Here is a 23,549-nt window from a genome sequence, read left to right on the forward strand (position 1 = left end):
AGAAGGCAACGGTAAAAATGTCGTCCCCCATGAATCATGCAGCGTCCCCCTTGGGCCAATCTGTGGATTTCTATGGCAAGACGCATAATTTGCCAAAGTTTTGTCTGAGATATCGAGCGGGTTAGCTAGACCCATATCCCTGAGCATGTGTGCCAAATTTCATCACTCCGAGTCAAACAGATCAAGAGATATAAACATCTGCCTGTTATAACTCCACTGTGTGGTCGATATGAATGTTCTTGCATATGTTGAGTCTTGACAGTGTTTGCAACATATGTACCAAATGTTATTACAATACGAATATACTTGAGTGATTAATATACATTTATGTGCCATACCACACCCATGTGAATGTTTATTGGTCAATAGCGGGGTTAGGGGCATGACCTTTAAAAGTTTGCATTTTCAATCGCCATCTGGCCAATCAGTGGATTTTTGTAAACGCCAGATCTCTATGGCAAGACGCATCATTTACCCAAGTTTAGTCAAAATCAGGCCAGTGCTGTCTGACATATCGCGTGTGATTAACATACGCACTTGCTAACGCACGGAGACAGAGCCACAGGCCCCTCCCCGATTTCATTTTGGGGGACAGTCAAGAAGTTGCAATAGTCTATGTACCGAGGGGCTAGGGTCAGTCTGTTATATCCAGTGTAATTCTTCTGTCTTATCTGGTGTCCTGTGTGGATCTCAGTAGGCTCCCTAAAAACTCTCTCTCTCCCTCCCCTCCTGGATGGATCTGAGCCCTAGGACCATGCCTCAGGACTACCTGGCCTGATGATTCCTGGCTGGACCCAGTCCACCTGGTCGTGCTCCAATTTCAACTGTTCTGCCTGTGGCTGTGGAACCATTACCTGTTCACCGGATGTGCTACCTTGTCCCTGACCTGCTGTGTTTGTCTCTCTCTTTCAATTTTTTTCAATTCAATTCAATTTGCTTTATTGGCATGACGTAACAATGTACATATTGCCAAAGCTTACTTTTGATATTTCCAATATGAAAATAATAAGAATCAAAATTGTCAACGGGACAACAGTAACAACAATAACCAAGGGTCAAAAATAACCATACATTGAACAATAACAATAAGCATACAGTAGAGGGCATGTGCAGGTTGATTGGTCTGTCAGACACTGTCCCTCATCTTATGGCAGGCGGCAATGTAGTGCGCTGCCAACCCACAGCTCTCTGCGTCCTCCCCCAACAGGATGGGTAGCCTATCCTCATCAGAGAGGTCTTTGAAACCTTGAATAAGGGTTTCAAATTTGGGGAAATGACAGTCTCTAATTGTTTTATATTTTTGACATTTTGTAAGGAAATGCAGCTCTGTCTCAGGTTCTGCTGCTGTGCAGTGTTTGCACAGCCTTTCTTCTACAGGGAGCCATGTTTTCCTGTGTCTACCCTTCTCAATGGCAAGGCTGTGCTCACTGAGCTTGTACTTTGTCAAGGTTTTTCTAAGGTTTTGATCAGTAACCATGGTCAAATAGTTTGCCATGGTGTACTGTCAATTTAGAGCCAGATAGCACTGCATTTTGCTTGTGCTTGTGCTTCCCAATAAGCAATGTAGTTTTGTTTTGATTGTGTTGTAATTTGTTTTATTCTGATTGATTGGATGTTCTGGTCCTGGGGCTTCAGTGTGTTAGTAGAACAGGTTTGTGAACTCAGCCAAAGGGCCAGCTGGATGAGGGGACTCTTTTCTTTGCTCAGCTCTTGGCATTGCAGGGTTTGGTAATGATAAATGTAAAATATGAGAGGGGGCCACTGTATTTTAGATGTTTCCAAAACTTAATTCCTATTTTTTGAGTTTTAATTATTAGTGGATATTGGCATAATTCTGCCCTGCATGCATTGTATGTAGTTTTCCTCTGGACATGTAGGAGAATCTTACAGAACTCTGCATGCAGGCTTCCAATGTGGTGTTTGTCCCATTTGGTGAAATCTTGTTTTGCAAGTGGACTCCACACCTCGCTGCCATAAAGTGCAATTGGTTCAATGACCCATTCAATTAATTTTAGCCAAATTTTAATAGGTATTTCAATTAGAATTTGTTTTTTTAATGGTGTAGAATGCCCTGCGTGCTTTCTCTCTCAGTTCATTCACTGCCTCATTAAGGTGTCCAGTTGAGCTTATTTTTAAACCTAAGTAATTGTGGTGTGTGCAGTACTCTATATATTTTGTACCAATTGAGAACTTTGGTCTAATTCCCTGAGATCTGAATCTTCTCTGGATAATCATTATTTTAGTCTTTTTGGGGTTTACTGCCAGGGCCCAGGTCTGGCAGTACTGCTCTAGCAGGTCCAGGCTCTGCTGTAGGCCATGTGCTGTGGGTGACAGCAGGCATAGGTCATCTGTGAAAAGTAGGCATTTAACCTCTGATTTGTGGAGACTAACACCAGGGGCTGAGGATTTTTCTAGAATAGTGGCCAATTTGTTGAAGTAAATATTGAAGAGTACAGGGCTCAGATTGCAACCCTGGCGAAGGCCCTGCCCCTGGTTAAAGAATTCTGTTATTTTCTTGCCAATTTTAATGCTGCACGTATTGCCAGTATACATTGATTTAATTATGTTATATGTTTTACCCCCTACACCACTTTCAATAACTTTGTAGAACAGTCCTGTATGCCAAATAGAATCAAATTATTTTTGGAAGTCGATAAAGCAAGCGCATATCTTGGTATTATTTTGGTGGATATGTTTATCTATCAGGGTGTGTAAGGTGTAATATGATCAGTCGTGCAATGTTTTGGTATAAATCCAATTTGGCTTTTACTCAAGACATTGTGCTTATTAAAGAAGTTTAGAACTCTTACATTTATAATACTACAGAAAACCTTCTCCAGGTTACTGTTCACACAAATGCCTCTGTAATTGTTAGGGTCAAATTTGTCTCCGTTCTTAAAGATTGGGGTTATGAGTCCTTGATTCCAGATGTCAGGGAAATAACCTACACGCACGATCAAATTAAACAGTTTTAATATAGACAATAAAAATTTTGCACTAGTGAGTTTGAGCATCTCATGAAGGATGCCATCAGGTCCGCATGCTTTTTTAAATTTGAGGGACTGAAGTTTCTTATAGAGCTCCTGGTCAGTAATTGGGGCATCCAATGGATTTTGATTGTCCTTTATAGCTTTTTCTAATCCATTAAACTTCTCATGAATTTTGCATTGTTCTGCATTTGTGTCAATTTGAACGGTGTTGTAGAGTGTTTTAAAATGGGTTGTCCATATGTCACCATTTTGTATTACTAATTCCTCTTGTTTCTATTTTTTGTTTTTTTTTTGCGCAAAGGAACACATATTTTTCAGTCAGTACAAGTTTTTTTTTCAGTTTTAACCAAATGTGATGTTTACCAATTTTGAGGGGATCAATTAGATTATGTATTTTGGATTTGTACCAATGATCAGTCCTGCAGAGTCTCTGCCTCTATTGACAGAGCTGAGTTTCTGTGATGGTACAATTACCTCTCTGTAGCCTGTGAAACAATGAGTGACACCATGTCTCCTGTAGAATGATGACATCAACATCTTTAAGTCTCTCTCTCTCTCTCTCGCTCTCTCTCATTATTTGACCCTTCTGGTCATCTACGAACATTTGAACAACTCTCATAATCTTCACCCGGAACAGCCAGAAGAGGACTGACCACCCCCCAGAGCCTGGTTCCTCTCTAGGTTTCTTCCTAGGTTCCTGCCTTTCCAGGGAGTTTTTCCTATCCACCGTGCTTCTACATCTGCATTGCTTGCTGTTTGGGGTTTTAGGCTGGGTTTCTATATAAGCACTTTGTGACATCTGCTGATGTAAAAAGGGCTTTATGAATAAATTGGATTGATTGATTGATTGATTGACATACTTCTTTATGTGATAGAACCAAGTGATATACTGAGGGTTACTACAGCCATTGCATCACAAGAAAGCACACAATCTACTGAAACAAAGTGATACTATAGATCTAGGAATTGAGACACAACTTGTCGCCAATGAAAAGAATACAACACAAATAATTTCCCAGTTACAACATGAATGCGATGAAAAGTCCTGCTGCACGTGGCTGTTTAACTTGATCTGGTTTACACTCAGTGGACTAGTAAACTAATGGTAAACTCTTAATAACATACAACATAAAGCATGTTGAAGGGTTAATTTAAAATCTGTCTCTGAAGAGAGAGCAATATATTTAAATAGTTTATGGTTATTTTGCTTACTGCCATTTGCTTGAGTAAAATGTTCCCCTTTGTTGCATGGAATGCAAAACAGTATAAAAGTAGCTTTATCTCTAAACAATAACTCAATTTATGAGAGGGAGGGAGGGAAAAGCAATTTACAATGTGGTATTACAAAGTACCCTTCTCTGGCAACACCCTTCCATGGTCTATTCTCCAAACACCCAAACAAAGTTCATATTTTATCTGGCTGAGAATACATCACATACAGATCACTATACAAGTAAGTGCAAAAATAAAGGAAACACCAACATAAAGTGTCTTAATAGGGCATTGGGTCACCAAGAGCCCCCTGAACAGCTTCAATGCACCTTGGCATAGATTCTACAAGTGTCTGCAACTCTATTGGATGGATATGATACCATTCTTCCATGAGAAATTCCATAATTTGTTGTTTTGTTGACGGTGGTGGAAAACGCTGTCTCAAGCACTGCTCCAGAATCTCCCATAAGTGTTCAATTGGGTTGAGATCTAGTGACTGACGCACGCACGCACGCACGCACGCACGCACGCACGCACGCACGCACGCACACACACACACACACACACACACACACACACACACACACACACACACACACACACACACCCTTTAAACCCCATATGCTTCTTTGCAAAACCCTTTTCAAAGTCACTGAGATCTCTTCTTCTAGACATGGTAGCCAGAATAATGGGCAACTGGGCATTTTTATACATGACCCTGAGCATGATGGGATGTTAATTGCTTAATTAAATCAGGAACCACACCTGGGTGGAAGCACCTGCTTTCAATATACTTTGTATCCCTCATTATTTACTCACGTGTTACTTGTACTTTGAGTGCCATGAGCATAACTCTACGACTCACAAAACTAAAGGAGAACTACAACAGTAATTAAGCTCAAAACCAAAAAAACTATCATTACAAAGTTTATATATCAATTCTTTCTGAGGTGTTTCGAGGTGTGTAAATGATTTACATTTAAACAACCATATAATGCATCTCAATGTTCTTAATGGAACATTCCATCCAAAAACTATCTTTTGGTATTTGTTTCACTAGTCCATTGTTGATATAGTCCTAAAGTGTTATGCATGTCAGCAATCAAGTTTTCAAGATACATACCTTTCAAAATACTGAAATACATCCGGTATGATGCATTTTGCATCATATGATGCAAAACGCAGCCTCATATGATGTAAAATGCATCATAACGGCTGTTTTCCTTTAATTCAAATAGTTCCATTGATAATCACAAAATCTGATTGTCATTGTTTCCATCTGGGTCATCTTCAGTAGGACACACAGTTTTCATTGGACAAACTCAGGTAAGTACCTCTCCATTTCAAAATGTCAAAACATTTGTACCTGGGACAGGCAGGAGGGGTATATGTCCTAATATGTACACTGTACAGGGGGCTAAACAGTGAGCAGCATCAAAGGCTTACCTCCCTACTCTCCTTCTCTTTAACACCAGTGAGATATATGACTGTTTATTATAGGCCACATAGAACAAAGGGAATCTGCAATAGGCAGGGTACAATGACAGTCAGGGTCAGTGGTTGAGGTTGGTCAGTCTAACCTAGTAACAAAGAGAATGAGAAACAGTACATTTCATTTGTCTAAACTGAGATTATCTACTTAACTAGATAACTGTCCCCACAAGTTTGGATTTATTTACAATTTTCACGATTCATTGTAAAAACCATTCAAAGCTTTCAAATCATAACAGAAATCTAAGAATAGATTAATGAACAGCATTGGTAAATGGGACACAGCCAATGGATGTGGCCTCCCAGACAGAATAAAAGGTTTCCACTTTGATTTTTGCACATGGCTAAAGGTGTTGCTTATGGCCATTTGTTATGTGAGCCAATGCACAGTATTTAACTCATGTTATGGTTGCCATGTATAGCTAAAACTGGCCAGTATGATGGCACTTTCTCATAAAATTCTCCATATAACATAAGCAAAAGCACCTATGAAAAGTTATTGTCTGATTTTAAAATGAGGTTGAAGAAAATAGGGCTTGAGGAAGTCAATAGATGGACATGTTCTGTGAACCACATAAGAGACTGCATCTCTTCATGGAAGGATCCCGGAAAGACAGAGTGACAGCAAGAGGAAAAAGATGACGAACAAAGAAGGACAGCTAGAAGAGGTTGACCACAACGGGTGTCACTATATGTGGACATCCTGTGTGGCCGACAGAGGAAGCATTTCCCGTAGGGCTGAGGCCAAGGCCAAGGTCTGATAGTGGCCTCTGTCACTTTCATATAAGGAACAGAAGGATATAAGGGACAGTACAATGATCTCTGTGTGTAGTTCAGGAAACCCGTCCAAGAGATCAGGATGCAACAGACTAAAATGCAAACGGGACTTTTAACGTTTACTAACAACAGATGCAGATGTTATAAACATTCAATTAGAGATTTGATATGTACAATGATCTCTCAACTAAATGGTCACTTACGCTTCTGATGCCGAGTTATATGTTACAAGTGCAACTATTTCTGATTTACAATGACTCATTCTGTAGGAATTATAGGAGTGTCAAACCAATCGGCAACACGTTCCGCAAGCAGCAAAAATAAAAACACTGTTCAAAACGAAGATAAAGCAATGATATCAATATTGACATGCTCTGCATTGCCTGGAAGAGTTTTTGTCATTCCTTCCTCAGCTGATGGTGTGCTCAAAACACACAGGCTCAGTGCCCTGGCCCAGAGCTATCCGTTTTGGACCACAGCCACTCTCTGCTGCAAGCTAAACACACCACCTGCTCCACTGTGGGGAACAGCAGAGCTACAGAACACAGACTCACAGATCATCATACCCTTTGTGAAAGCCGTTGAAGGTATGACGCTTTAATTAATGACAGCATACATCAAATAAAATGTATTTATATAGCCCTTCTTACATCAGCTGATATATCAAAGTGCTGTACAGAAACCCAGCCTAAAACCCCAAACCGCAAGCAATGCAGGTGTAGAAGCACGGTGGCTAGGAAAAACTCCCTAGAAAGGCCAAAACCTAGGAAGAAACCTAGAGAGGAACCAGGCTATGAGGGGTGGCCAGTCCTCTTCTGGCTGTGCCGGGTGGAGATTATAACACAACATGGCCAAGATGTTCAAATGTTCGTAAATGACCAGCATGGTCAAATAATAATTATCACAGTAGTTGTCGAGGGTGCAACAAGTCAGCACCACAGGAGTAAATGTCAGTTGGCTTTTCATAGCCGATCATTGAGAGTATCTCTACTGCTCCTGCTGTCTCTAGAGAGTTGAAAACAGCAGGTCTGGGACAGGTAGCACGTCCGGTGAACAGGTCAGGGTTCCATAGCCGCAGGCAGAACAGTTGAAACTGGAGCAGCAGCACGGCCAGGTGGACTGGGGACGGCAAGGAGTCATCATGCCAGGTAGTCCTGAGGCATGGTCCTAGGGCTCAGGTCCTCCGAGAGAGAGCGAGAAAGAAAGAGAGAATTAGAGAGAGCATACTGAAGTTCACACAGGACACCGGGTAAGACAGGAGAAATACTCCAGATATAACAGACTGACCCTAGCCCCCCGACCATAAACTACTGCAGCATAAATACTGGAGGCTGAGACAGGAGGGGTCAGGAGACACTGTGGCCCCATCCGATGATACCCCCGGACAGGGCCAAACAGGCAGGATATAACCCCACCCACTTTGCCAAAGCACAGCCCCCACACCACTAGAGGGATATCTTCAACCACCAACTTACCATCCTGAGACAAGGCCGATTATAGCCCACAAAGATCTCCACCACGGCACAACCCAAGGGGGGGCGCCAACCCAGACAGGAAGACCACGTCAGCGACTCAACGCACTCAAGTGACGCACCCCTCCTAGGGACGGCATGGAAGAGCACCAGTAAGCCAGTGACTCAGCCCCTGTAATAGGGTTAGAGGCATGTGTCATAATGCTTTATAACTTATTTATACATTTTCAATTGATTTAAAATGGCCATTATTCAGTTAATTGTGATCATTATGAGATGATAAGACTGTATAATGGGTCATACATTCTTATGACAAGTCTTACAATGCATTATAGCCTCTTCATAATACCTGTTGGTCATTACGATATGGGTGACTATATGTTATGCTGTGTGATTGATTCCTCACCACTGCACTGACATCACTGAACAACTCATACCAGCAAATACTGGAACTACAGTGATGCAGTTCAGTGGATAGAAGAGGAACGCTATAATTATTGGATTAACATTTCCATACAAAAATATGTCCTTCACGTGCAAAACACAAAGCGCTATCTAATACATGCACGACCAGCAAGGCAAACTTGACTAAAACTAAACCCCTGGCTTAGATGCCAGGTCAACCGTTAGGGAGTGAGTCATTCTTTCTCCGGCTCCGATATTTCCTTACTACCATTAGGGGATAGGGCAGGGGGAGTTTGAGAGTTAGAGTGGTACCATGATATTCCAAATGCGGGTCATTGCTCAAAAGTTCCATTGACTTTGGCTGTTTGTTTCCCAAAGACACAGAGCTCTACAGGAATTCCAGTGCTGGTCGACACAAAAAGCTATTTTCAATGTCCATAATCTCCCAGAGGAGAGAGGGAATGGACTAGGCGACTGGACTGTCCACCACTCCACTAGGTTACAGGGCCCAGCCATCCCACACTGTTGCCTCACCACACATGCTGATACAGACAGCACATGGCCAGGGAAACCCCCAGGGAACTATTGGACAATATGTGTGAGAACAGAGCTGACCAACAGCCTTTGGGAAACAGATATCCTTGCCACATGATGTAAAGAGAGAATAATCGAGAGAGATAGAGTGAGGAGAAACCATGTTGATTAGGATACATATCTGGTCTCCAAATGTAACATTTCTACTTTCCATTTCTACAGTCCAACTGTTTTTGTAAAAAAAAAAGATGTTTTAATGAATTATTTTTTTCCTCATTTTTTAAACCTTTTTTACTTTTTCTCCCCAATTTTGGTCTTGTCTCATCGCTGCAACTCCCCAATGGGCTTGGGAGGCAAAGGTGGAGTCATGCGTTCTCCGAACCATGACCCGCCAAACCGCGCTTCTTAACACCAACCAACTTAACCCGGAAGCCAGCCACACCAATGGGTCGGGGGAAACACCGTTCAAGTGACAACCGAGATCTGCCTGCAAGCACCCGGCCCGCCACAAGGAGTTGCTAGGGCGCAAGTAAAGCCCCCCCAGCCAAACCCTCCCCTAACCCAGACAACGCTGGGCCAATTGTGCGCCGCCCTATGGGACTCCCAATCACAGCCGGTTGTGATACAGCCTGGGATCGAACTCAGATCTGTAATGACGCCTCTAGCACTGTGATACAGTGCCTTAGACCACTGCACCACTCGGGAGGCCCCCAACTGTTATACAATGAGAAATATAATGATAATCAGTTACACTACTGTAATCTAAGCTTTTGAGCATGTCTTACTACATGTCAACTATGAATCTCACTAAAGTATCCAATTATTTCTTTACTCATTTATCCATCTGTACATTTCCATGTTTACAGCTCTATGCTCCCTCTTACCTTTGGTACAACCTGGATTTTAGTATGGAGCTTTGACACCAGGAGTACTCTGACCCCAATGTTAGCTGGACAGTGATAATGCTCCATCTCTCAGGTCAGTGTCCTCAGCTGGTCAGTGGGCAGAAACACCGGTGCCATGGCTTTCTGTATCCTCAAAACAGGCTGTCCCAGGACTTGCTCGGTGTACACAGAGTTCCTCCTTCTTCAACTGAAAATTCTCCAAATGGAAAGGACAGCAGGCAAATGCAGCACTTCTCTCTCTTTCTCTAAGTGAGTCAAAAGTCTGTACCAGCCAGGTGACGTTTGGCTGGAGTGCCAACTGTTGCCAAACTCTTTGGTACCAGGCCGTGTCTCTCCAACAGTATTTTGACTGACTTATTGGTCTATTCATTCATCTTGCAGTCCCTCTTAAGAAAGAAAAACAGACAAAGAGGAGCAGCAAGTCAGGAATTTGAATGTGGTGTTACCAGAATAAGCTAAGTAACAAGTACACAAGGCCCTGTGTGTCAGTGCAACAAAACAGCAGCTACCCTCCCACCTTTTTGCAGTTGAAAGGCAGCCCTTTCACACAATATGCTGCTTGTCAAGAGTGTCACAGACTCACCCTCCCCTCTCTCCCTTTGACTCTCACTTTGTCCTTCTCTTCATCAAGTGGCAAATGTCAGTCAGTTACAAGAGAGAGGTCTTCACAAATTAGTTCAGAAACACAGTCTGGTCTATAAAGGGAAAAGGGAAAAGTGTTGGCTGTTGTTGTTGCTAAGGACAGCACTATAGGAAGACGGAGTAACAAGGAAGAGGTGGAAGCAGGGTGGGGGAAGGAAACGACAGTGTGGGATATATCCCTTTGAGTAATGGAAACTGCTCCTCTGGATGGACGGACAGCCATCCTCTTCTCCCCATCCACTACAATCAAGAATCTCCTTCCCAAAACAACACTATTTCTGTAAGGTTGAACTTTTCTTAGTCAACCATGTGTTCTTTTTCTTTGTGCTCTTGAACGTAGCCGTGTTTCTTTGTTTTGGAACGTAGCCATTTTTCTTTGTGTTCTGGAACGTAGCCGTGGTTCTTTGTTTTGGAACGTAGCCGTGTTTCTTTGTGTTCTGGAACGTAGCCGTGTTTCTTTGTGCTCTTGAACGTAGCCGTGTTTCTTTGTGCTCTTGAACGTAGCCGTGTTTCTTTGTGTTCTGGAACGTAGCCGTGTTTCTTTGTGCTCTTGAACGTAGCTGTGTTTCTTTGTGTTCTGGAACGTAGCCTTGTTTCTTTGTGCTCTTGAACGTAGCTGTGTTTCTTTGTGTTCTGGAACGTAGCCTTGTTTCTTTGTGCTCTTGAACCTAGCCGTGTTTCTTTGTGTTCTGGAACGTAGCCTTGTTTCTTTGTGCTCTTGAACGTAGCCGTGTCTTTCATTTTTGTTCTTTGATTTCACCTGTGTTCGTTTCTCACCTGGTCTCATCAGCTCCCTATTTAGTTCAGTTCTTTCTGTTTGTATTGTTTGTTTTTGATTGCCTACCTGTGTTTGACCATTGCCTGCCTGCGACCACAATTCCTGCCTTCTGCGAAGGCTTAATAAACATCTGCCGTGCTCTGCGTGTGAATCTACACCTTCTTCTCTCTGAGTATTCATTACAATTTCGAATTGTTCATGTTCAGACAACATGCAGAGTGAAATCACAGATTCCAACCTGGTGAATATGAATTGAAAGCCTGCAATATATCATACTACTATAGCTCTTGTTTTGGACAAGCATCTTGTGTTTATGTGTAGTCAAATGATGTGGCCTATGAGACATTTTCCAGACAAGTAGCCAGAGAGAGAGTGGTTTCCTTGGACAAAGTGACAACAGGTTCCCTGTTCAACTGCGGTAAATGTTACCAGTGACTTACATGATGACATCTCGTTTGGACCGCCAACCATGTGTTACCGTGACAACACATCTGGAAAACACCCAAACGATCAGTCTGGCGTGTTCTCAGATATTGCACCAGTAATAATGATGATCAGCTAATGTTGGGTTTCATTGATTGTGAACTAACTACCACCAAACAAATCTGTGAATGCTAATATGGTCAGTTAGCAGACGCTTTTATCTAAAGCAACTTATATAACTGTCAATTTTGACAGTGTGTGTATATCTGGACCAAGAAAGAATGGAACCCACAACCCTGGTGTTGCTAGCACCATTCTCTACCCCGCTGAGCCATTGGAACCACCGATTTGAAGATATCATTATGAAGACTTATGACCAGCTCACTTCCCAAGTTCTTGCAAACAGGAAATATCCGACTGTGAAACAGAAGAAAAGAAATTCAAAGGATGATTCAGTCTGAAAGTGATTGTCTTTGTTTTGGATGAAGGGCTTGCCTCGAGGCGAGGAAAAAAAGACCAAGACTGAGGAAAGGAAATCACATGAGGAAAGACCTTCAGAAAAGGTCATCCAGTCTGCAGTATCTATAAAGATAGATATCGCCTGGTAGTGTGTGAAGCCCAGATGTTGCAGCTGTTGGAAAGGCCTGAAGTCCCTGGAACACACAGCTGTTTATAACAATAACACTCTCACAGACAGGTATGCTCACAGCTTGGGAAGCTACTCATTAGATAAAAGGAAGACAAATATACTATACTGAACAAAAACATAAACGCAACATGTAAAGTGTTGGTCCCATGTTTCATGAGGTGAAATAAATGATCCCAGAAATGTTTCATGGGCACAAAAAGCTTATTTCTCTCAAATTCTGTGCACAAATTTGCTTACATCCCTGTTAGTTAGCATTTCTCCATTGCCAAGACAATCCATCCACCTGATAGACGTGGCATATCAAGAAGCTAATTACGGCACGATCATTACACAGGTACACCTTGTGCTAGGGACAATAAAAGGCCACTCTAAAATGTGCAAATGTTTTAAAATGTTTTGTCACACAACACAATGCCACAGATGTTTTGAGGGAGCATGGAATCGGTATGCTGACTTCAGGAATGTCCACCAGAACTGTTGCTAGACTTTAATGTTAATTTCTCTACCATAAGCCGTTTCAGAGAATTTGGCAGTACGTCCAACCGGCTTCACATCCACAGTCCACGCAAAACCACGCCAGCTCAAGTCCTCCACATCCGGCTCCTTCATCTGCGTGCTGGTCTGAGACCAGCCACCAGACAGCTAATAAAACTGTGGGTCTGCACAACCGAATCATTTCTGCACAAACTGTCAGAAACCGTCTCAGGGAAGCTCATCTGCGTGCTCGTCATCCTCACCAGGGTCTTGACCTGACTGCAGTTCGGTGGCATAACCGACTTCAGTGAGCAAATGCTCACCTTCGATGGCCACTGGCACACTGGAGAAGTGTGCTCTTCATGGATGAATCCCGGTTTCAACTGTACTGGGCAGATGGCACTGGGCAGTATGGCATTGTGTGGGCGAGCGGTTTGCTGATGTCAACGTTGTGAACAGAGTGCCCCATGGTGGCAATGGGGTTATTGTATGGGCAGACAATCTACGGACAATGAACCCAATTGCATTTTATCAATGACAATTTGAATGCGCAGAGATACCGTGACGAGATCCTGGGGCCCATTGTTGTGCCATTCATTTGATCCATGCCTCTACCTTTTTTTATGGTATCTGTGACCAACAGATGCATATCTGTATTCCCAGTCATGTGAAATCCATAGATTAGTGGCTAATGAATTTATTTCAATTGACTGTAACTCAGTAAAGTCTTTGTAAAATTATGCATGTTGTGTTTATATTTTTGTTCAGTGTATATGACAGCTAGTGCTCTAATGTATACAATATATAAGATATCTGTAAAAAAAAAAACGTATTTCATCTAGTTTATATACTTCCCATTTCATGTTTATTTAAGAGACAGTGAGGAAAGACATGGAAGTAAGGAGGAGAAAGTGTGTTACTGTGTTAGAAGGGCATTGGCCAGATTTGACCTCACACCAACACCAGCATACATACGCCCTGAAGGAAGCATCACTAACCGCTTGAGCACGCCAGAGTAGACCACTTATTTCTGTTCTGTCAATACTGTGCATTTCTCTAATGGTGTAAAGGGGATCATGCATCTTATTAAGACCGTTATAATGTATCAAAAAGGTTCTTTCCAGGAAACTGAGTGTATGATCCCATTCAAGGTAGCCAGCAGCAGTAATTAACAGGCCAGTGCACAGTACCCACAGCAGAAGTGGGACTGGTGGAACAACACAGTAACATTTGACACAGTACAGAGGACACACTGAAAGACTGACTGGGTGATTACAACATGGCCCTGATTTCTGTGAGAACAGAACAGAACAAGCTTTCATAACAAAGGAGTTATTATTGCAGTTTAAGTCCGTTTCTAGGGAGCATTTCTCTCTCTGCAAGGCCCCCAAAACGTGTCTGACCGACTGCAAAACAATTCTCTCACTCCCTCCCTCTCTCTATTTCTCTCAATAGCATCCACTGTTTTAGGAGTGGGAAGAAGAAGGGACTAAACGTGGCAATGACTGTTGCCTCTGTAACTGGTCTGTGCCTGCCCTCTCTCTCTCTCCCTGTCTCTATCCCCTGTCTCCCTCTCTCTGTCTTTCTCTCTCCATCTCCCTCTATCCTCCTCTCCTTCTCCCCACTCTGAAAAGAGAAGCTGCAAAGAGACTAGGAGAGAACAGTTAGAAGAGGAAGAGGTACACAGACATGATCATTGTCTGTTGGTCTCCATCGTAGCCAACTAGCCAAGCATTAGCTAGTTAATCTGCCCTGTAGATCTCAGCTTCCAGTGTGCAGACTCAGGGGAGGACAACCTAGGCTTGTATTGTGTCTGTCTGGGGCTCTGATAAACCAAGGACAGTTAGAGGACCCACTCCTGGAGGTTGGCATTGACACAAACAACCAGATGGTGTCCAAATAAGGAACAATGATATCCAACCAAGAGTGACTATACAAATTCCCCCACAATCTCAACGAATTATAACATTTTGTTATAGATTTAGTTAAGTTTGTTTAAACCCTTTATAATTCAATAATGTATCCCAAGATAAACAAGCATATGATCAACTAATTTGTTCATTCATTCATGCTTCTCCCTCTTTTAAACCAGCAACAGCAAATAAAGAATAAACTATATTGAATAACATGCCAATAGACCAACTCTCGTCAATGAACCTTTAGAACAATGACAGATCTACACATGCAGCCAACACAAAGCGAGTATTGTGTCTCACCTGGAGTCTTTCATACAACGCTAATCTCCCAGCTGATTGTCAGTCTGAAAAAGTCAACCCTTCTAACAAAGCATAATGGAAGTTTACTTTACCTGAGGGCAAGTTTCCAGTAACAACAAGAGAAAGACGGCAGGACTGAGCAAACACAGCTTGTCACAAAGAGGGCACCACTGTCAGTCTTCTTCATGTACAGCAAAACCCAAATAAAAAAGCCTGGATGGAATCCAAAAGGGGGAGAGCGAGAGGTGCAGCAGGAGTTTGTTGTTTGCGGTCAGTCTCTCCGATGTTTGAGAGGCTCTCCCTGTCCTAAACACACTCTCTCACATCACACTGTCATGACAAAAAGAGTGACAAAGCAATGTGTCCTGTGCTCTGCTCTGCTGACACAGTCTGCCCCCCCTCCCACCCCCCCCATCTCGCTCATTCTCCCTCCCTCAGTTTTCCTGTGCTGTCAACCACTCCTAGCAGGACACAAGGCAGTCATTCTTCTGGCTAAAGAAATCCTTACTTGTTCTCACAAAGCCTACAGAAACAAGTTCACCTTGAGTCACTGGCATATTTTGGAAGAGGTTGAAATAATCATTAGATAGATGCATGCACTCTTCACTGAAACAGCCCCAAAGATGCATCCAATTAGTTATTTTGACCTACTGTGTTCCTGCATTTTAATACCAGATACTTCACTTCATCAACATAAAATAAATAACTATATTTATTCCTTAAACTTTTATATTGAAAACTCTATATTTTTTTACAGCTAATATTGATTGACTGAGTCTAATATGAACAAGCGACCAGGTGTCACTGAGAAAACAGTAAGTGGTGAAAACAGCGTAAAATATAACAACTGGTTGGGGCAGTTTTTAATCACATAATGTCTATTATTGTCAAAGGGAACATAAACTGCAGACGTCCGCTTTTTGTAGAGGCTCAGAGCCTCGGACTCATCTGTCAAAATTGGTTCAAGCTGTCATGGCTGACCTAACCTGTGATGCTGCTGCTTGTCAGCCTGGCTCTAACACAGACAGAATACAAACACCCAAACAACATAGCCACAAATATAGCTCCTATAGCCTCATAAAAAGCACACCATTTTCCTGATAAACAAATGTACATTACTGTTCAAAAGTTTGGGGTCACTTAGAAATGTTTTTGAAAGAAAAGCTAATTTTTAGTCCATTAAAATAACAACAAATTCATCCGAAATACAGTGTAGACATTGTTATTGTAAATGACTATTGTAGCTTGGAAATGCCAGATTTTTAATGGAATATCCACATAGGTGTGGAGAGCCCCATTATCAGCAATCATCACCCCTGTGTTCCAATGGCACGTTGTGTTAGCTAATTTTAAAATGCTAATTGATCATTAGAAAACCCTTTTGCAATTATATTAGCACAGCTGAAAAGTGTTGTTCTTATTAAAGAAGCAATAAAACTGGCCTTCTTAAGACTAGTTGAGTATCTGGAGCATCAGCATTTGTGGGTTTTATTGCTTCTTTAATTAGCACGACAGTTTTCAGCTGTGCTAACATAATTTCAAAATGGCTTTCTAATGATCAATTAGCTTTTTAAAATGATAAACTTGGATTAGCTAATACAACGTGCAATTAGAACACAGGACTGATGGTGGCTGATAATGGGCCTCTGTACGCCTATGTAGATATTCCATTAAAAATCAGCCGTTAGCTACAATAGTCATTTACAACATTAACAATGTCTACACTGTATTTCTGATCAATTTCATGTTATTTTAATGGACAAAAAATTTGATTTTCTTTAAAAAACAAGGACATTTCTAAGTGACCCCAAACTTATGAATGGTAGTGTATATATACAGTACCAGTCAAAAGTTTGGAGACATGTTTTCATTCAAGGGTTTTTCTTTATTTGACTATTTTCTACATTGTCTAATAATAGTGAAGACATCAAAACTATGAAATAACACATATGGAATCATGTAGTAACCAAAAAAGTGATAAACAAATCAAAATATATTTTATATTTGAGATTCTTCAAAGTAGCCACCCTTTGCCTTAATGACAGCTTTGCACACTCTTGGCATTCTCTCAACCAGCTTCATGAGGTAGTCACCTGGAATGCATTTCAGTTAACATGTGTGCCTTGTTAAAAGTTAATTTGTGGAATTTCTTTCCGTCTTAATGCGTTTGAGCGAATCAGTTTTGTTGTGACAAGGTAGGGGTGGTATACAGAAGATGGCTCAATTTGGTAAAAGACCAAGTCCATATTATGGTAAGAACAGCTCAAATAAGCAAAGAGAAATGACAGTCCATCATTACTTTAAGACATGAAGGTCAGTCAATCAGGAAAATGTCAATAACTTTGAAAGTTTCTTCAAGTGCAGTCGCAAAAAACCATCAAGAGCTATGATGAAACTGGCTCTCATGAGGACCGCCACAGGAAAAGAAGACCCAGAGTTCATTAGAGTTACCAGCCTCAGAAATTGCAGCCCAAATAAATGCTTCATGGAGTTCAAGTAAAAGACACATATCAACATCAAATGTTCAGAGGAGACTATGTGAATCAGGCCTTCATGGTCGAATTGCTGCAAAGAAACCCCTACTAAAGGACACCAATACGAAGAAGAGACTTGCTTGGGCCAAGAAACACGACCAATGGACATTAGATCAGTGGAAATCTGTCCTTACTCTGCATCTTTGTGAGATGTAGAGTAGGTGAACGGATGATTTCTGCATGTGTGGTTCCCACCATGAAGCATGGAGGAGGTGTGATGGAGTGGGGATGCTTTGCTGGTCATTTTGCAGCGATACGCCATCCAATATGGTTTGCGCTTAGTGGGAATATCATTTGTTTTTCAACAGGACATTGACCCAACACACCTCCAGGCTGTGTAAGGGCTATTTGACCAAGGAGAGTGATGGATTGCTGCATCAAATGACCTGGCCTCCACAATCACCCGATCTCAACCCAATTGAGATGGTTTGGGTTGAGTTGGACGACAGAGTGAAGGAAAAGCAGCCAACAAGTTCTCAGCATATGTGGGAACTCCTTCAAGACTGTTGGAAAAGCATTCCAGGTGAAGCGGGTTGAAAGAATGCAAAGCGTGTGCAAAGCTGTCATCAAGGCAAAGGGTGACTACTTTGAAGAATCTAAAATCTAAAATCTATTTTGATTTGTTCAACACTTTTTGGTATCTACATTATTCTATATGTGTTATTTCATAGTGTTGATGTCTTCATTATTATTCAACAATGTAGAAAATAGTAAAAATAAAGAAAAACCCTTGAATGAGTAGCTGTGTCCAAATTTTTACTGGTACGGTATATATTGAGACGGAAATGAAAGTGAAATTCAATGAAAGATGGAAAAGCATCAGCAGGCAGGCAGTAGTGGGTCAGATATTTGGAAAGTCCTTTCAAACATGAGGAAGTCATTTAAGATGGAGATAACTATTTGCCTACAAAGTTAGCTGTGGATTGGAAAGCAGCGGCACTCTTTCATCAACCTTGCGTGGTCTGTACTTCGCTAACTCTAAACCGTCTATTTAAATGTAATTACTCTCCCCACAGAGATAGGCTTGCACAGAGCCAAATTCCCCCCAAACCACTGTGTGTGTGTGTGTGTGTGTGGTGTGTGTGTGTGTGTGTGTGTGTGTGTGTGTGTGTGTGTGTGTGTGTGTGTGTGTGTGTGTGTGTGTGTGTGTGTGTGTATGTGTGTCAGTCAGTCACTGTGTGTGTGTGTGCAAATTATGAGGAATTATTTTGAGCTTGAACTAGGGAATGAACATCTGCATATGTATTGTAGGTATGGCATACAGTACATGTATCAAAAAGACATACAGGTACTGTATGTCATGCCTACATACCTACAATTGTATTGACCAATACTGTCTGAGTTCCACTCCTCATCCAGGTGGTTGTATTGACCAATACTGTCTGAATTCCTCTCCTCATCCAGGTGGTTGTATTGACCAATACTGTCTGAATTCCTCTCCTCATCCAGGTGGTTGTATTGACCAATACTGTCTGAATTCCTCTCCTCATCCAGGTGGTTGTATTGACCAATACTGTCTGAATTCCTCTCCTCATCCAGGTGGTTGTATTGACCAATACTGTCTGAATTCCTCTCCTCATCCAGGTGGTTGTATTGACCAATACTGTCTGAATTCCTCTCCTCATCCAGGTGGTTGTATTGACCAATACTGTCTGAATTCCTCTCCTCATCCAGGTGGTTGTATTGACCAATACTGTCTGAATTCCTCTCCTCATCCAGGTGGTTGTATTGACCAATACTGTCTGAATTCCTCTCCTCATCCAGGTGGTTGTATTGACCAATACTGTCTGAGTTCCTCTCCTCATCCAGGTGGTTGTATTGACCAATACTGTCTGAATTCCTCTCCTCATCCAGGTGGTTGTATTGACCAATACTGTCTAAATTCCTCTCCTCATCCAGGTGGTTGCAACAGAGCGCTTTCTCTACATCCACATCTATGACTATTCTATTGATCGCATAAAGGATCTTCAGATACATGGAGCAGGCCTTTGCCTAGAAGCTGCTTAAATACCAGCCCCTCGTGACTCGCTTGGACAGCCTTGGTGTAGGTGCAAGCGGGTGACGCTGATATTCGTCAGTCTCGGCCACATCCACAGGTTTGCAGTGCGTAGCCTCCAGATTGAGGACCTGACAAAAACTAGGACAAAGGAATTGGCTAGATTCTGCTCTGTTTCAGCTGTCGTGGGCACCCCAGCTGTTTGGATAAGGAGGTACTTTCTGTACCATGCATACAGGGACCTTTGACATTTGTTTTGGGGGGGGGATTTTGAGCTTGAACTAGGCAGAATGAACATCTCCGAATGTATTGTAGGTATGTTACACATGATCTTCATTCACTCCAGACCATGTCCCTGTAAATACCCTATAAATACACATACAGATCTCAGGAGCCCCTATTAAATATGCCCTTTATCAACAGCCCGCTATTGATCTGCATACTGCAAACACATAGGCTGCATGATAAATTGCACCCTATTCAAGTGCACTATGTAGGGAATAGGGTTTAATTTGGGATGCAACCATACAGTACACTGTTAAACTAAATGAAGACACAACAGGCTGTGTCAGTAAAAAGCTTGCCCTGTTTTCCTTTCATTTTAAATGAATAGCATATTTCGCCTACCCACCTCCTACTCAATTCCTATTGGCTTTTGGGAGCATGTATGAATGGCCCAGGGCCTAATTTGAAGTAAACCTTCATTACAGACATCAAAGGGATTGATAGGCACTGACTTGATCCTTTGAGCTGGTTTCAGCGTCTCAATCGGTGAACAAAACAACCTAATCCAGGTCTGGAACAGTACTGTAGTCAGGGCTGGAAATTCATGGAGTGATTTCAGACTACAATAGAGTGGGAATTCAGAGATTCCAAGGAAATGGGTCACCGTTTCTCCAGAAGTACAAGTAGATTATTCAATATTTCTACTAGCTGCAGGCTAAATGTGTAAAATGTTACTATTCTGAAGCCACATGTCCTTTCACATTTGTTACTTAGTACTTTTTACATTAACATCAGCATAAAGTAAGAACTTAAGATGACCATATGAATGATCAAAGCTGCTCTCTGGTAAATAGGTAAATCACTGTGAGTAGTAGATGACTCTCCATTATGCTGGAATATGACAACAGACCACATTGAGTAGTGTTGCCATGAGGGATTTAAACAACCAGCAAAACTCACTATCCCTTCATGTATTCTCCCATTCTAGTTCACACTCAGCAACAGACTGCTGAACAGCTGGAAATGACCAAGAATCAGTTGGATATTCTATCTAATCAACATGAGGGCTGTATGTACTGTATGAAGCATATCAGAGTAGGAGTACTGATCTAGGATCAGGTCCCTCCTGTCTATGAAATCTTATTCATTATGATCTAAAAGGCAAAACTGATCCTAAATTCGCACTCCTACTCTGAGATTCTTGATTCATATGGCCCCAGAACCATAAGGAGATATACAGAAGGGCTCTGAACATGATGTAACAAGAGTGCCACCCAGTGGGAGTTTAGTGTAAAACAGTGGTAGTTTAAAATTAGAGGTGGAAACCCTAAACAGGTATAAAACATGGCTATAATATGATCAACTAAGTCAAGAAACCTAAATATGTTCAGCTAATGGGGGTACAATACATAATTCATTCCACTTCTCTCTGTGAAATTATTGAATCTCAAAAATTGACAGATAAATAACAAATACTTTAAAGAAAACAGTGGTTTTGTTTTAAGATTCAAATAGCAGTTTCACTATATACCTTTGTATATCATGCGCTGCTTTAGGAAATGGAAACAAATAGGATTGCTAGGCCTCCGTAAAATAACATGTGAGTGTTATGATAAGGAAGACCCTAACAAAAGCAGGCTGACGGTCTGTTTGGGAGTGGGTCTCTCACGCACAGCACCTCTACAGCACCACTACTGTTTGTAGCATCATGTGAAGGAAATTCCACATACTCTAATAGAATGCATCCAATTTCCTCTTCCCTCTGTCTCTTCCTCTCTGTCTCTCTCTATCTCTGTCTCTCTCTCGCTTTCTCTCTCTCTCTCTTTGTCTCTATCTATCTCTGTCTCCCTCTCGCTCTCTCTCTCTCTTTCTCTATCTCTGTCTCTGTCTCTCTCTCTCTCTCTCGCTCACTCTCACACGCACACAGACGCTCTCTTTTTGTCTCTCCCAGACACACATTCTCTCTCATGGCCCAAGCCAGTGGCGACCCATCATTCAGGGTAGGTGGGGCAGAGACCCACCTGTTTTGAGACCAACATTTTAACAAAAACAGTATATTTATATATACATATATATGTATATATATATATATATGGTACCAGCCAAAAGTTTGGACACACCTATAATACTCATTCCAGGGTATTTCTTTATTTTTACTATTTTCTACATTGTAGAATAATAGTGAAGACATCAAAACTATGAAATAACACATATGGAATCATGTAGTAACCAAAAAAGTGTTGAACAAATCTAAATATATTTTATATTTGAGATTCTTCAAAGTAAAATATTTTTTTTATTTCACCTTTATTTAACCATGTAGGCTAGTTGAAAACAAGTTCTCATTTACAACTGTGACCTGGCCAAGAATAAAGCAAAGCAGTTCGACACATACAACAACACAGAGTTACACATGGAATAAACAAACATACAGTCAATAATACAGTAGAAAAAATCTATAAACAGTGTGTGCAAATGAGGTAAGATAAGGGAGGTAAGGCAATAAATAGGCCATGGTGGCGAAGTAATTACAATATACCAATTAAACACTTGAGTGATTGATGTGCAGAAGATGAATGTGCAAGTAGAGATACACAAGTAGAGATACTGGGGTGCAAAGGAGCAAGAAAAATAAATAAATACAGTATGATGGGCTATGTACAGGTGCAGTGATCTGTGAGCTGCTCTGACAGCTGGTGCTTAAAGCTAGTGAGGGAGATATGAGTCTCCAGCTTCAGTGATTTTTGCAGTTCGTTCCAGTCATTGGCAGCAGAGAACTGGAAGAAAAGGTGGCCAAAGGAGGAATTGGCTTTGGGGTTGACTAGTGAGATATACCTGCTGGAGTGCGTGCTATGGGTGGGTGCTGCTATGGTGACCAGTGAGCTGAGATAAGGCGGTGCTTTACCTAGCAGAGATTTGTAGATGACCTGGAGCCAGTGGGTTTGGCGATGAGTATGAAGCGAGGGCCAGACAACGAGACCGTACAAGTCGCAATGGTGGGTAGTATATGGGGCTTTGGTGACAAAACGGATGGCACTGTGATTGACTGCATCCAATTTGTTGAGTAGAGTGTTGAAGGCTATTTTGTAAATGACATCGCCGAATTCGAGGATCGGTAGGATAATCAGTTTTACGAGGGTATGTTTGGCAGCATGAGTGAAGGAGGCTTTGTTGCGAAATAGGAAGCCAATTCTAGATTTAATTTTGGATTGGAGATGTTTAATGTGAGTCTGGAAGGAGAGTTTACAGTCTAACCAGACACCTAGGTATTTGTAGTTGTCCACAAATTCTAAGTCAGAACCGTCCAGAGTAGTGATACTGGACGGGTGGGCAGGTGCGGGCAGCGATCAGTTGAAGAGCATGCATTTAGTTTTCCTTGCATTTAAGAGCAGTTGGAGGCAACGGAAGGAGAGTTGTATGGCATTGAAGCTCGTCTGGAGGTTAGTTAACACAGTGTCCAAAGAAGGGCCCAAAGTATACAGAATGGTGTTGTTTGCGTACAGGTGGATCAGAGAATCACTAGAGCAACATCATTGATGTATACAGAGAAGAGATTTGGCCCGAGAATTGAACCCTGTAGCACCCCATAGAGACTGCCAGAGGTCCAGACAACAGGCCCTCCGATTTGACACACTGAACTCTATCAGAGAAGTAGTTGGTGAACCAGGTGAGGCAGTCATTTGAGAAACCAAGGCTGTTTAGTCTGCCGATAAGAATGTGGTGATTGACAGAGTCGAAAGCCTTGGCCAGATCGATGAATACGGCTGCACAGTAATGTCTCTTATTGATGGCGGTTATGATATCGTTTAGGACCTTGAGCATAGCT

At 41.8% G+C, this 23,549-nt stretch overlaps 1 protein-coding gene across 1 annotated transcript in view; it reads right to left on the reverse strand.

Moving 5' to 3' along the window:
* The window catches only part of phldb1b (pleckstrin homology-like domain, family B, member 1b), a 101,639-nt gene extending 86,337 nt beyond the window's left edge, over positions 1-15,302 (reverse strand). Inside the window, exon 1 of the mRNA XM_082956270.1 lies at positions 15,061-15,302. The gene's annotated coding sequence lies outside the window, so the exon portion shown is untranslated. The remainder of the gene's footprint in view (positions 1-15,060) is intronic.
* Positions 15,303-23,549: the final 8,247 nt, after the last annotated feature.

The sequence above is a fragment of the Salmo salar genome, chromosome 09 (genome assembly GCF_965601325.2).
Source record: "Salmo salar chromosome 09, fSalSal1, whole genome shotgun sequence".
NCBI classification, from domain to species: domain Eukaryota; kingdom Metazoa; phylum Chordata; class Actinopteri; order Salmoniformes; family Salmonidae; genus Salmo; species Salmo salar.